The 15,735-nt window shown below is 35.2% G+C and overlaps 1 pseudogene; it reads left to right on the forward strand.

The window, feature by feature from the left end:
* The first annotated feature begins 10,883 nt into the window (after positions 1 to 10,883).
* On the forward strand, positions 10,884 to 11,621 carry LOC114081231 (small ribosomal subunit protein eS6-like; annotated as a pseudogene).
* The last annotated feature ends 4,114 nt before the right edge of the window (positions 11,622 to 15,735 follow it).

The raw sequence follows: 15,735 nt of genomic DNA on the forward strand, positions 1-15,735 counted from the left end.
TTCATGCCTTTATACATGTACTTTTTTGCATTACAATTCTTATTACACATATATACCACAATTTTTCATATCTCTGTTTATATATAAAGTATGTTGACACTAAATTGAGTCTTCATACATGTACTTTAGACAATAATGTCCATCTCATTCCTCTGCTCTTGCTAATCACCTGTCCCCTCCTTTTCCCTCCCATCCTTCTTCCCTATCTAGAATTCAAAGCTAATGATCATTTATTGGTCTCAGGTTTAGGTTACTCTGATGTTTCTTCAAAATTTATGTTTGTTTGTTGCAAGGAATGCTATAGTGGTAATGCTGTATATTTTGTATTTCATCTCATTGGGGCACACAATTTTTCTCATTATTGATGATGTTTCCATTTGTCACTTGGTAAATGTGATATTTGCTATTTTTTCACTATAAAATTAATTAACAAGTACTTTGTGTTCAATGATTAATAAATAACTAAATAAATAAATATCAGGTAAAAAATAAAGTTGTATTTAAAAGATTGATTCTGTTGTTAAGATGACTGTGATCTCAGAAAGGAAATATAATGTATAACTAAGTAAATGTTCAAGATTATAAAAATCATTTTTCTTGGATCATAGCTATTTCCCAAAGTGAATATGTTTTTGCTCTCTTGATTTTATTTTGTATTTTCCTTATAAACTTTATAATTCTTGCCTGTTAGTGTCTCGCAGATGTATTGCTTCAAAGCAAATAAACAAACATCAAATTTTGCTTTAAAAGTTAAATTTAGTTAAGTGTAAAGCTTAGAAGAATACTTTGCCAAGTACTTTGGTTCAGATAATAATCCATAAGCTACAGGGCATATAGTATATAATCTTGACTTCCAGTAGTAATACTGATCCCAATTAAATAAAATTATAGATATTCAAATTATAAAATGTTACTCCTTCTTTAAGACTAGCAAATCTTACTTGTTGGTTGTTTAAAATAAAAAAAAAAAAAAAAACAGCACAAAAACTTGGAGACCAAAGTGAAGGAAGTAAAAAGGTTAAGATAAAAAAGATTTTTGTCCTTACACTCTAAGGTCAGCTAGAACCTGGAGAAGAATGGGATGCCTCTCTGGGTCCTGTAACTCTGGTGAGAAGACTCTAGAGAACAAAAATCCCACCAATGAACATTCTATAAAGTGCAGGGTCATTGGAGATGGAAATGTCCCTGATGCTCCCAAGAGAAGCCATGTATAGTCAGACCCCAGACCTCACCCATCATGGCAGGTCACACCATTGGTAGAGGGTATCTAAAGGAGGCCAGAGTCTTTGCACATGTCTCCAAGAGTGATCTCTGAGGAATATCAACTGATACTTCAGTGTAGATAGGAATAAGGTCAATTTTGACAAACTTGGTCTTAAACACCATAAAGGAGAGTATAGACTAATTACAGTCCTACATGGACATTAAAAAAGGGAAAACTAATGATAGATTTTAAAAATATAAATTAAGACCCTATCAAAAGTAAGTAAAGACCCTACCCGACTTGTGTCGACCCTACCAAAAATAAGTAGAGCTGGAGGCAATAAATGAAGAGTTCCTTTGTAGGAATGATCACAAATTACTCTAGAGTCCCAAGTTTGTCCTGAGTCAATTTGAGCCTGATCTCATAGACCAATACATCTTTCTAATATCCTATATTGAGAAACTCTTTTTCTCTTTTTCATTTTTAAGATTGAGTTACTGTCCTCATGGTTTTCTGAGACTGGATGAAACACTAATTGTTTTTGTGCTAATTGTTTGCAAAAACTTTATGCTTTTCTGTCTTGGTTTTGATTAAGCATGATTCCTGTTCTATGTTTGCCTTGTCCAGTCACCTGCTGACAGCCACTGTGCATCCCTGGACTGCTCTGATGCTGAATGCTCTCAACTTTCCAAGCATCACCTGATAGAGAACAAGGATTTTGGATTACTTTCCCCAACATCACTTACCTTCAGTAGGAAGAAATTTGAAGATGTCATTGCTCATTTTCCCATAGAAATTGAATGTACACATTGAGAGTGGGAATTGTAACAGTGGTCCACTTTATGCTTTGAATATCACCCTTGCTTTTCGGCCACAGCAACTTATTTTTAAAATGGACATGTTTCTTTCTCATCCTCTCTCCCTGCTCCTCCCTAATCTCTTCCCCATCCTAATCTCAGGTGAATAGGATTACCTTTCTTTCCCAGGATAGGCAGTGTTATCTCTCTTTGAGTATACACCCACCATAAAAACAAAGTAATACAGACAATGGGGATGGTACCAGAAGATCTCAGAAATGACTATCTCCCAAATTAACAAGTGAATTACAACTCCAATTTAGAATGTATGGAATGTTGTCTTTGAGTCCCCTCTTTAAATGCTGCCTATTTCTGCTGAGGGCAGAATCACACACAGCTTTTGGAACCAAAGTCCCTGTATTTCTCCTTTGCTTTCAAAGCAATACATTTTCTTTTTCCTTTTTCAAAAGAAAGAAAGAAAGAAAGAAAGAAAGAAAGAAAGAAAGAAAGAAAGAACTATGGATAAAATTTGGAAGCAGAGCTCAATGACTTTTAGTTAAATTAATTTTGAAATTACAAAATAAGGTCTGTGAAGACCATGTATTTTGTTTATTCAGAGACATATTTTCAAGATGTGGGTTTGAATTTTACACCACTACTCCTGAGAAAGAAGCCTAGAGAATAAGAAGAAAGAAGATGTATTTGGTTTTCAGGTGTATGGCCCAAGTCTGGGGATTCACTAGATTTTCCTTCTAAAGTACTTTATACTTATAACTTTCAGACATTACCTCTCTATCTTTCACATATGTGTTTACATATTTTAACAATTTCCTTTACTTCTCACAATAGTCAATTTTAACTCTTTAAATATATACGCACATACATATCCCCTACATTGGAAAACTTCCTTCAATTATTACACTTTTGTCAAATTCATGCCATGAATTCATGACCTGCCTGATTGAATAAGATATTGTTTTGACAAATAAACATTAGAAATTCTTGATATCATAGATTTCCACTGGGGACACTTTTGGGACATTATATATGTTATGCTCGAATTCAGCACCCCCAAAAGACCACCAGAGACCAAGATCGATGGAAACAGCAAAGAGGTGCTTATTGTGAGCTAGCTCAGTCCTCTGTGTGCACACAGCAACAGGTGACACTGAGAGGCCTCGAGCCCAGGGTTTGCAGTAGTTTTATACATTCTTTGGAGAAGGCAAGGACCCCCACATACATCATAGCATCTCTTAGCAAATCATCACACACAGCAGGGAAATCAAATAACGACTCTAAAACATGATTAGCACATTCACTCGTGGGAACAAGTTGGGAAGGGGTGATTGGTTACTACAAGAGGGGGATTCATTTGAACTGACTGGTTTAAGCCAAGAGGGGTGTTAGTGCTGAATTACATGGTTTCCCAATATGTTATCAACCACCATAAACTACTGGGAGGGTCATCTGGCATCCCAGGTATTTCCCTGTCTCCTGCTGATTGGTGGCTGCTAGGGGGTTGCTATGGGTCCCCACCTAGCCTGACTGAGTCAGGGACACCTGGTGCAGCATATCTCTCCTGTTATTTGTGGATAAACAATTAGCAGGGTAGAAATGTGCCTAAGAGTGCTCTGTGGGTCTTTCCAAGGACAAAGGTCATGTCCCTTCCTTGGACAGGCTTTGCTCTGAGGTAGAGGCTGGTTTTTCATTCCCTCTTTTGCTGGAAACTTGGGAACCAATCATGGTTCCCTCAGTTGGGGGCCTATTTGGTCAGGCTCTACATCTTGGTAAACAGTAATCCTCAGGGGACAGTCTTTAACTTCCCAGACTCACTCAAAATTGGCTTCTTAGATCCAACCTGACTCGATTTACCTATCTACACTGTCTATCTATTTCTGGCTTCATTCCCCCCTAATTTTAGGAACTCTTTATTGCTGTAAGGAGAACGGGCAATGGCTCATTCTGGCTGCTTCAGAGCTGAAAAGGGGTATCGAACATGAGGGGGCTCGACGACATGGGAGACGACATGGGGGATGACGTGGGGGACGTGAGTTCCCTTTTTAGAAGTCAGTTCTATTTGAAGTCTGGGTGGGGAAAAACAGGTTGTCATCTGGGGATGGGTGCTTCTATGAGAGAAACAAAAACCATGAGTACTGAATAAATGTTGCAGCAGCTGGAACATGTCACTGTACAGAAGTTCCCTCACTAGGCTTTAACATTTCCAGTTATCAGGACTGTAAACATAACATTTAACTCTTAGGGTTACAGATGTCCTTCCCCTTAAGATACAGTTTAATAATTTAATGTCATCTGATCTTGCAAAATCTTTTTACTAGTATAACCTCTATGTCTAATAGAGAAACCTTTATTTCTGTTACTTAGGGCTGGATAACCATACTAGCAAACACCAAGCCTACCTGTGTAGGTTAGAAATAGCTGTAGGCTTTAAACTAAAAACTACTCTGGCAGTTCCTTTTGATAGTTATCAGGCATTCCTGCCTAAGAATCTCTTTTGTAGCCTCCAGTTTACTTATTCTTGGAAGTTACATTTAAGTATTATTATTATTTAAAATGCCCAGGAATAGCTGTGTTTTTGTTTTAATTGTCTTTGCTAAGTGTTTAAGATGAAGTAGTCAAACTGACTTTTGTTTCTATCTATTGTTAACAGTCAGCTGAGTTTCCATGGGAGTCCTGTGGGAACTTTACAACAGCTTCTCTGTTCTGCTAGTGCCATTTGCACTAGGATGGGTCCAGGCCTTGCTTGACCATGTGGCTTCCCTTGGAAGCATCAGGGATGTCTCCCTTCTCTGATGTCCCTCCTCTTCATAGCAAATGCACTGATTGGGTTTCTGTTCTTCAGTGGTCTCATTAATCTCCCTGATTGGGAGATTATGTGGCCCAGAGTTGTAAATCTCTTTAGAGATGTCCCCTGTTCCCTGGATTCAGACTGACTCAGAGGGCAAGAGCCAAACATTGGTTTTCTTAGCCCTTTTAATTTAATTTTAATTTTAAAACTTAATCTTAAACATCCAGCAAATAAATTTAAACAGCCTCATATTAAGAGTACTGATCTTCAATGCCTATCTCTCTATCCTGTAGGTGATAACTCATTATCTTAAATCAACCCAGGTTGTGTGTTCTTAAGTCAGTACCTCTGCAAAACATTAACAGGCAATCTTTAGACCATTTATAAGAAAGCTACAAAATAAAATTAACAAGAGTAAAAACATATTTAGTTCATGTAATAGCTACCTTGAATTTTGGCAGAGTTATACATTATAATCCCCTGTTTGAGATCCTAGTAATCTTGACAAAAACCAACTTTTGGACACAACTTTAAATGTACTGAAATCTGGCCTACTTCTTTCATAGTCATTTTTACATGTTGTGAGATGGGACACAGAGCCTTATCTCAGGTAAGGCGGGGCTCTTCATAAATCTTAAGTACTGTAGTTCTGAAGCTGATCTTTGCTTTTTAAACATCATTTTATAAAGCCTACATAAATTGTTGTTCAAGTTTCACATGAATATTAGCTAACACAATATAATATCACATCTAAAACATGAATTAAAGAAAGGCTGAAAGCTTTTAACCTTTTGTAGAAAAGTAGCAAAGTAATTTTGTGTTTTACAATATCAACCTTCACACAGATTAGGCTCTCATTAACTTAAAAATACATTTAAATTGTATCTCAGTGTAAAACGTAACATAGAACTTTACATATCTTATTGATAACAAGTCCAGTTATAGAACACAAATGATATAAATAAATCTCCAACATGTTTTTCTTTTAAGCCTAAAATTACCACAAAACTTTAGAACACCACCTTGATATAGTGTTCTTTTAAAGCTTCTACCTTACAGACTTGTATACTTGGAAGATATGAACACATTAATAGTACCACAATTACATTGATGTTTTTATATTAACCAAATTTAGTTCTTAAAGAAATAACATATTACAATATTGCAAAATAACAGTTGTTGTTTAACCATAGTTGTATAATTTTTAATTTCTTTAAGATTACTTGCTCAAAAAACTTACATATATAATCAACTTACACAGACCTTCTTTATCACTTACTTAAACCCTCTTATTTACTTAATCACATAGACTCTCTTATCCAGAAACACATTTTTCCCTCTGTTAAATCCATACCTAGAACCTTTTAATTTCTCTTTTCCATTTGTTAACCTCCTTTTCTGTTCACATTTTGAAACAATCCTTGTAAATTTCTGAATTTAGGCAGATTATTTCATAGACATCAGCATTTTATTAGGTTTTTATCACCTAGGAAACTTATAAGCTTAATTTTAAGACATCTTTACTTTCATCTGTTTACCCAATTTAAATTGAACCATTTAAATCACATGAATCAAAGATATTTGGATCCATTTTTTTTAAAATTTGTGAGGCTCCTCATATATCTGCCAATTGTCATATCATTGCATGATATATGGACATACACACAGAGAGACATACAACACATAACACAAGTGGGCACACATAACACAATAGTAAAGGCCTTGTAGCTTTTCTCAGGTGAAATCTCCATTGCAATGTTTAAAAAAACTCCACAGTTGATCAAAAATAGAACTGATCAGGAAAACATTAACCTAGGTCTGTAGGATCAAAATCATGAGCTCAAAAAATATAGAATCTAAGAAAAAGCAAGAGTCCTAGAAAAAATGACTGGCCAGTAATTAGTAAATACCATACAATTTACTTTATTTTTAGTTTAGTCTAGTTTGAGTTCAGGTAGAAAGACACTTTTACTCTCTTTTTTTCCCTTGGGCCTCAGCTCAGTCTCCTACTGAGCTTGCAGGCTTCTTCTATTTGCCTTTCAACTTAAGTCCTGGCTGAGGTCTGGAAGGAGCAGGAAAAAAAACTAGATTTCTGAGCAGAAGCCTCATGCTTAAGGCATTTTTACCTTAAGTCATAATTTTCAGGTTTGGATGTTGAAAATTATGATACAAGTTTAAAATAGAATTCACAAAATTTCATACCTTTATATCTTCCTACACTAGAAAAACTTGCTCACACAAAACTGAAAATAGGATCTTACTTGATAATATAAAAGCTATCATCAGAAGAAATTCCTTCAGGATCATTAAGCTACTTTCTTTGTTCTGAAGTTCCTAATGTAGTATTAAGTTACATTAAATCACCTGAAAAAAATTCCAAAAGAGAACCCACATACTACCATGTATATCCAAAATTAAGCTTTAAAAATTCCCAAGACTGTTGCTATTCAATGTCATTTCAATAAGCAAGACCAACGTCCCAATCCAACACTTTCCTTTCCTAAATCCTACACAATGAGGGGAACAGATACCATATCATAATTTACTATCCTTGCCCAAATTAATGCTCTGGTACACCTAGTGAAATCTTCCCAGCCTACCCAGTTAAAAAATTGATGCAAAAATAAAACTAAATGATTGGGAGTTACTTGCCAATTTGGAAGTAGAGTTATTTAATTTCCATCTTAAGTATTTAAGTTCTCTGGCATGAATTATCTGAAATCATAAACTAAACACTAACCTAAACCCAACTTTTAACTGCAAGATTGTGCAATGCTTCAAAAACCCATTCAGACATCAGATTGTTACAATAAAAACATCATCTTTTAGACACACATTCAGCCAAGATCATCCCCAAGAAACAATCTATAATAACCATTAAAACAGACCAGATAAGAGAAAAATCTCCTCAGGTTTCTAACTCCCATTATGACTCCTACATCAGTGGCACCATAGATTTCCCCATGAGTGGACCAGATGTTCTCACATAGGGGCAACCAGAAGTGTAAAATCAAGGATCTCAGTGTGGCAACTTTACTGCATTCAGTGTCCCCTATGGAGCAATCTTTACAGTGCAGGGAAGAAATGAGGGAGGTTTCCCGAAGAAAAAGGGGCTTCAGCAGCTGCTGGGAGTCCCTCAGTCCCTCGTTTTACTTACAGGATTACCTCCTTTGATTTGGTCTGATCCCAGTCATGCTGGCATATCTCCTAACTTTCCGGTAGTCAGCTCTCAAAAAGTTAATCCTCTGCTTACAGTTGTGCTAGGCTTCCTCAAGAAAGAGAGTGGAGGCTCCTCTAAAGTCCCCTCTGGGGTGCCAAAATGTGTGACTGAAAATTTCGGTTCCTGTCCTCAAAGCCAATTAATGCCAATTTAATAATGAGGACAGGGTTTTGAGAAAAAGAAAAAGCGAGGTATCAAAGTTCTTAGGTCCCCAGCAGGCATTTCCCTCTGCAGTGGGTGCACTCAAACCAACTATGGGAAGAAAAGAAAACATTGCTGCCCTAATCCCATTTAACAAAGGGGAGTAAAGTTTATCAAAGTTTTTTTTTAAAAACACAGCTAAGAGGGGTATGAAAGTTAAGAACAGAAAAGCTGGCAGTTCTATTGACTTTTGGTCCCTTACAGGAGAAGCATACTAGGGACATTCTTAGGCTAAAATTTAGCTAAAGTTACCTCCACACAACTAAGGCAGATTGGAACTTGGGACTCTGCATCTGTCCAAAGTAAAACAATGCCATCACACTTAACAGAGACACAGACAAAAAGACACACAAAGACACAGATTCCCTTTTCAGATTGTCAAAAAAAAAAAAAAAAAAAAAAAAAAAACGAAAGTGGGTGCTGGTCTCAAGCCAACTGGGGCCTTCTTTAAGGTCAGTTTTCCTCAGAGAAGAGGATCTAGCTCAGAAAGAAGGACATTTGTATTTAACCCTGTATATAAGGTCAAATCATTGTGTGGATTTTACACATCTATAGATTATTCATGGATGGAAATAATGTAATGATAATCAGTGTAAAATTTCACTTAAATTTTCTGCTCTCTTTTCTTGAGAGAAGAGAGTTTTTACTGGAAAGCAAACCTCTAAATAAGCAATGCACAATTAAAATAATATTTGAGGCACAAGAGTAATTTAGATTTTTCTAGTATTCATGTTAAAAATTAAAAGAGGTGAAATTGATTGCAATGATAATAAGCCAATATATTAAAAATATTATCATTTTGTGATATATTACTATTGAAATACACATATTTATGTATTTCAATAGTAATATATCTTACTAATGAAATACATATATTTATATTTTTATATTTATATAGAAATATATATATATATATATATATATATATATATATATATATATATATATATATATACACATCCCCAAACTCACTGTATTTAAAGCTTCTAGTATATCTTAGTTCACAACAGCCACATTCCAGATTTGAGAGCTATGGTTCCTTTTACCTCAGGCAGGTACAGTCCTGATTTCTTCGTTTTTATGCTAGAGGTAAGGGATAAAGTTTCTTATAAATATTTCTCCTTAGGCCCAAAGACTAGAAGAGACACAGCCATGAGTGAGAGCAGGAACCTTCAACCAGGAAGTATCCAAAAGTAGATCAGTTTTCCCGATTGATGTTGGTAACAGTTCCACTTCCATTGCACATGTAATTCAGGAGAAAAAAAGATGAGATTTCAGATGGGGGATATATAACTTCAGATCTGTCCAAAATCCCTGACTCAATTGTTTAAATACATGAAATGCAAACATCTTATTTGGCAATTTGTCCTTAGAGCTAACAGTCAGGTTATAATATCTATTTCCTCCCATGGTCAAAGTCTCACACCTAATAAGCAGCTGGACACAGGATGAACTTGATCTCATCCCAAAGCCAAAATACCCCCACCAGAATAAAAGACAAATGCAACATTTCTTATTCTCTTCTGACTTGATATGGATAATTATTGAAAAACCAGGAATTCCGATATATGTATATAGAATATAGTACTATATATTATATATTTTAACAGAAACAGAATCTTTTCATATATCTGAATTACCTTTAGATTCTTATTCCAGGATACAGAAAATCTTAATTCAGTTTACATCAAGGGCAAACACCAGCTAGAATTCATCTCAAACCCCCTTTACAAATTAAAGGATAGACTGATATTTAAAATGTGGTCAGTTTAAAAAAAAACAAATAAATGGGCCAATAAATAAATGTGCCAAGCACCTGAACAGACATTTCTCAGAAGTGGATATAAAATCAATCAACAAATATATAAAAAATGCTCATCATCTCTAGCAATCAGAGAAATGCAAATCAAAACTACTCTAATATATCATCTCACTTCAGTCAGGATGGCAGCTATTATGAAGACAAACAACATAATATAATGGTGAGGGTATGGGGAAAAAGGTATACTCATATATTGCTGGTGGTACTGCAAATTGGTGCATCCAATTTGGAAAGCAGTATGGAGATTTCTTGGAAATCTGGGAATGGAACCACCATTTGACCCAGCTATTCCTCTTCTCGGACTATACCCAAAGGACTTAAAAACAGTATACTACAGGGACACAGCCACATCAATTTATAGCAGCACAATTCACAATAGCTAAACTGTGGAGCCAACCTAAATGTCCTTTAGTGGATGAATGGATAAAAAAATGGGCATTTATACACAATGGAATATTACTCATCATTAAAAAAGAACAAAATCATGGCATTTGCAGGTAAATGGATGGCATTGGAGAAGATAATGCTAAGTGAAGTCAGCCAATCCCCAAAAAACAAATGCGGAATGTTTTCTCTGATACAAGAGGAGTGACTCATAGTGGGGTAGGGAGGAAGAGCATGGGAGGATCAGATTAATTCTAGATAGGAAAGAAGGGTGAGAGGAAAAGGGAGGAAGGGAATTAGCAAGGATTGTTGAATGTGATGGTCATCATTACACAAAATACCTGTATGAAGATTTGAATTGAGTGTCAACACACCTTATATACAAACAGAGATATGAAAAATTGTGGTATAAAGGTGTGTATTAAGAATTGTAATACAGCTGCTCCAAGATGAACCTGAATATCTCCTTTCCAGCCACTGGCTGTCAGAAACTCATTGAAGTGGATGATGAATACAAATTTCATACTTTTTATGAGAAGCATATGGCCACAGAAGTTGCTGTGGATGCTCTGGGTGAAGAAAAGAAGGGTTATGTGGTCTGAATCAGTGGCGGGAACAAGAAACAACATTTCCCCATGAAGCAGGGTATCTTGACCCATGGCCGTGTTTGCTTACTACTGAGTAAGGGGCACTCCTGTTATAGACCCAGGCGAACTGGAGAGAGAAAGTGTAAATCTGTTTAAGGTTGCATTGTGGATGCCAATCTGAGCATTCTCAACTTGGTTATTGTAAAAAAAGGGGAGAAGGATAATCCTGGACTTACTGATACTACTGTACATCGTAGACTGGGACCCAAAAGAGCTAGTAGAATCCGCAAACTTTTCAATCTCTCTAAGGAAGATGATGTTCACCAATATGTTGTCAGAAAACCCTTAAACAAGGAAGGTAAAAAACCCAGGACCAAAGCACGAAAGATTCAACATTTTTTTACTCAACACAAGCGCTGGTGTATTGCTCTGCAGAAACAGCATACTAAGAAGAATAAGGAAGAGACTGCAGAATATGCCAAACTTTGGGCCAAGAGAATGAAAGAAACCAAAGAATAACGCCAGGAAAGGATTGCCAAGAGACACAGGCTGTCTTCTATGAGAGCTTCTACTTCTAAGTCTGAGTCCAGTCAAAAATAAGAATTTTTATCAGTAACAAATAAGAACAGACCCTCAAAAAAAAAAAAAAAGAATTGTAATACAAGAAAAAGTACATATATAATGGCAGAAATTTACATGGACATACTTTATATACAGAGATATAAAAAATTGTGCTCTATATGTGTAATAAGGATTGTAATACATTCCACTGTTGTCATGTATTTAAAAAATAATAAAATAAGTTAAAAAATAAAATAAAATGTGGTCAGTTTAATCAGAGTTTGTCAATTATAAGACATGTTGCTCTAGAAAGAGGTAAAAGATCACCTAGTCTTATGTTTTCAAAACACAAATGTACATGGGCTATAGAAGCATGCAGAAAAACTTCTTTATTAGGGGTTTAGAGTAAAAGAAGGTCAAAGAGGGACTTATGCTTATTGACAATACCATGAATTATCACAGAATTGGAATCTGGATCTCAAACAAGAAAGATTCAAAATTTTGTATTTGGGCATGTGCATGACATGAATGCCCATGATGACAAGGTTATAAGGTTCTGAGTGTCAGATAATTGTTCAACAGTCTCTACAAGTAACTTCAAGGTGTTTTGTCAGCTGTATGGTCATAGTACCTACTGGTATCAATGGTCTCCATGAAGCTACTATACAACTGAGTAATCTAAAAACATCCCTTCAGTAGAAATGAGATAACACAGGATACTAGGTATGAAAAAGTTTCTTAGCAGCATGCACAGAAATGAGAATTGCTTGTGGACATACCTGTATAAAATTGCTTCTAAGCTACCTGAAGTCTTGGTTGATCCTGGTATAAGGGATGTCAGTCAGGAGAAAATATTATTCCACCACATTGTGAGGACAGTACCATGAGGACAAAATATCCAAGGTGAATTCTTTGACTTAAGAGACACAAAAGATTTCACTTCTTTTTTCTGGTACTGGGAATTGAACACAGGGGCACTCAAACACTGAGCCACATTCCCAGCCCTATTTTGTATTTTAGAGACAAGGTCCCACTGAGTTGCTTACTGCCTCACTTTTGCTGAGTCTGGCTTTGAATTTGTGATCCTCCTGTCTCAGCCTCCTGAGATGTAGCAGTTACAGTCATGCACCATAGTGCCCAGATTTTACTTTTTTATGTTAAGGGAAATCTTCAAAAACAACTATGTCAACTCCGCTTCATCATAGGAGCAAATGCTTGGAGGCTACAGGGTGAAAAAAAAGCACAACACAGGATCCAGAATATGAGTATGACCCACATGTCCAAGAGATTAGACATTTTTAAAATGCCAATACCAAGAAATTTTGGCTGCAAAAAGCAACTACAGTCAGAGATTCCTGGTGAAAATATAACTTATTCTTATGTGATGTAATCTGATTGTAGTTGTTAAAATGGTAATTGTGCATATTCTTTCTTTCTGAATTTTTTTCCTGGGTACCTGTCTTTAGAAGGTGACTAATTTATGTTACTAGTTAAATTGTGTTTCATCAACATATTTTGATGTTCTAAATACTCAGTGCCTCAGACTCTAGCTCTATTTGAATTTATGGTTCCTAAAGACATGATTAAGTTTGATCCAGTAAATTGGAATAAAGTCTAATCAATAACCTTTTTCTCCATATAAGAAGTGGTATTAAGGACATACAGAAGCATTGGAAAATGGCAACTATGCATATAACAATCTTCCTAGGTCACAAGCATTTCAATGGGATACAATTCCCACCAGAAGTGAGGATTATGGGTTAAAAAGCACAGATCCCTATTTATTCCCTATTTATTTCTAAAACAGCTTAGAATACCTCCCTCCAGTGACTAATAGGCAGCCTGAATTCTAAAAAAAAAAAAAAACAACCCCCCCAAAAACAAAACAAAACAAAACAAAACAAAAAAACCTTGCATCAGATAATTATGACAAATATAAGACCTGCAGCCTAAGCACAGCTATTAGGATAGTTATTATCAAAAAGTGAAAAATAATTAGTACTCCAATCATATAGATATGGAACAAAGGAACACTTTCATACTATACTAGAATATAAATTTAGTGCACCCACTCTTTAAAATAGCATGAAAGCTCTTTAAAAACTAATTGTAAAACTACCATATGACACAGTAATAACAATGGTGGTTACATGTTCAAATAAGTTGGAATCAGTATGTAACTAAATTGTGCATTGTCATCTTGATTAGCAGTATTCATAGTAGGTAAGATAAACAATTATAGCACCTTTTGGAAGAAGAATACAGCAGGAGATTCATCACAACTAGAGGGCACTCATCCACTTCCCTAACATACTACACCCTAATTTAAGGATAGGTTTTCTTGAGATATTGGGATCCAGCACATGCAGGAGGACATTTGCATTTACTATTGCATATAAGTTTATTGAAGTTTATGAAATATATATGTCTGTATATTATACATGAATGGGGATAATAAAATGACACTTACTGTAAAGTTGTCAGCTCTCTGTCTTGTAAGGAGATTGATTGTGTTTGTACTGTGAAAAAAAAAAAAGAACAGAGAAGAAAACTTAAAACAGCAGTCTCCAGTGAACGTACTACTTGAAACATGAGAGTAATTTAAAATATTCTAGAATTTAAATTAAAAAATAAAAACACAGTTGAAAGAGATTTTAATGGCACAGCACAATATATCCAAAATATTATCATTAATTGGCAAATAGTGCATTACTAATGAGGTGTAGATATTTTTCAGCAACACAAAAAACTGAGTCTCTCTTTCAATTCTCCACCATCTCTCAATTCACAGCATCCACATTCCAGATTTGAGAGCTTTAGCTCTACTAACCTTGGGAAGATGAACTTTCAAATCCCCATTTTTATGGTAGAGAACAAAGAGTATGTTACCAATATTTCCCCCCTCAAACACTAGAGATATTGCCTTGAATGAGATCAGAGAACTCCAACCAGAAAGTATTCAGAAGTAGACCAGTCTTTTATACCTAATGCTGGCCACAGCATTATTTCAATTCCAGGTTTCAGACAGGAAGCAAAAGAAGATTAAGTCCCAAGATATAGGGTACCATGTTTTCAGATCTAGCCACAGATTTGATTTTATTGTTTAAATTAATTAAAGGCAAACTTCTTAATTTGTAATTTGATATTTTTTATTCTGTGACCAAAGCCTCATGTTTAATAAGGAGCTGAGCTGGGAATTATGTTCAATTGTTTCTCACTGGAAAGATCAACAATTCTACCAGACCACATGACTCAAGCAATTTTTCTTATTATTTTAAGACTTGGTTAGTGACACTTACTTAAAATAGAGCAGTTTGTGTGCATATATATATATATATATATATATATATATATATATATATAATTATTATTATTATAACACAAAGAAAACATTCTTATATATCTTAGGGGTAATGTGGCTCCCACTTGATGACCCAGGGATGTCCTTATACAGTTTATAACAAGGACCAAAATACCACTCAGAAGTAAATTTAAGCCTTCATTACAAATCATATTGATAGGTTGAGAACATCAGGTTTCTACATAATTTTTTAAAGCAGGTGAACAAGGGTTATGGAGGCATGGAACAGAGCATTTCTCTATTGGGGACATAGAGTAAGCAGAGAGAAATAAGAAGCATATAATCAGTTGCATCACCTTAAATCACCAAAGAATTGGAATCTGGAATTCCAATGTGGCTGACATGTGTGACTGTCGTAAAAATGTTATTACAAGATTTTTAAATAAAATTAATGTGAATGACAGATAATAATTAAACAATTAATATCTATACTGTGTCTTTCAGGTGTTTTATCAGATATAGAGCCACATCACACTCTTCTATTAATAGTAACCATGAAATATATTATCCAATTTTGTCCTCTAAAATCATCCCCTTTGTAGATGAGAAAACACAGGTTCTGGATGTCAAATGGCCACTCAATATCATACTGAAAATTAACAAAAAAAAAATCTAAATTTTCATATAAACTCCTGAAGTCAAGTTTGCTTTTGATATAGGAAATGAAAATCTGACATAATATTATTTCCCATCATTATTAAGAAAATGCCCAGAGAAGACATCACAGAAAGACCCTGTGATTCAAATAACACAGCTGTTTTTCCATCCTTTTTGTTAAAGGAAGCATTCTAC

The sequence above is a fragment of the Marmota flaviventris genome, chromosome 19 (genome assembly GCF_047511675.1).
Source record: "Marmota flaviventris isolate mMarFla1 chromosome 19, mMarFla1.hap1, whole genome shotgun sequence".
Taxonomy (NCBI): Eukaryota; Metazoa; Chordata; class Mammalia; order Rodentia; family Sciuridae; genus Marmota; species Marmota flaviventris.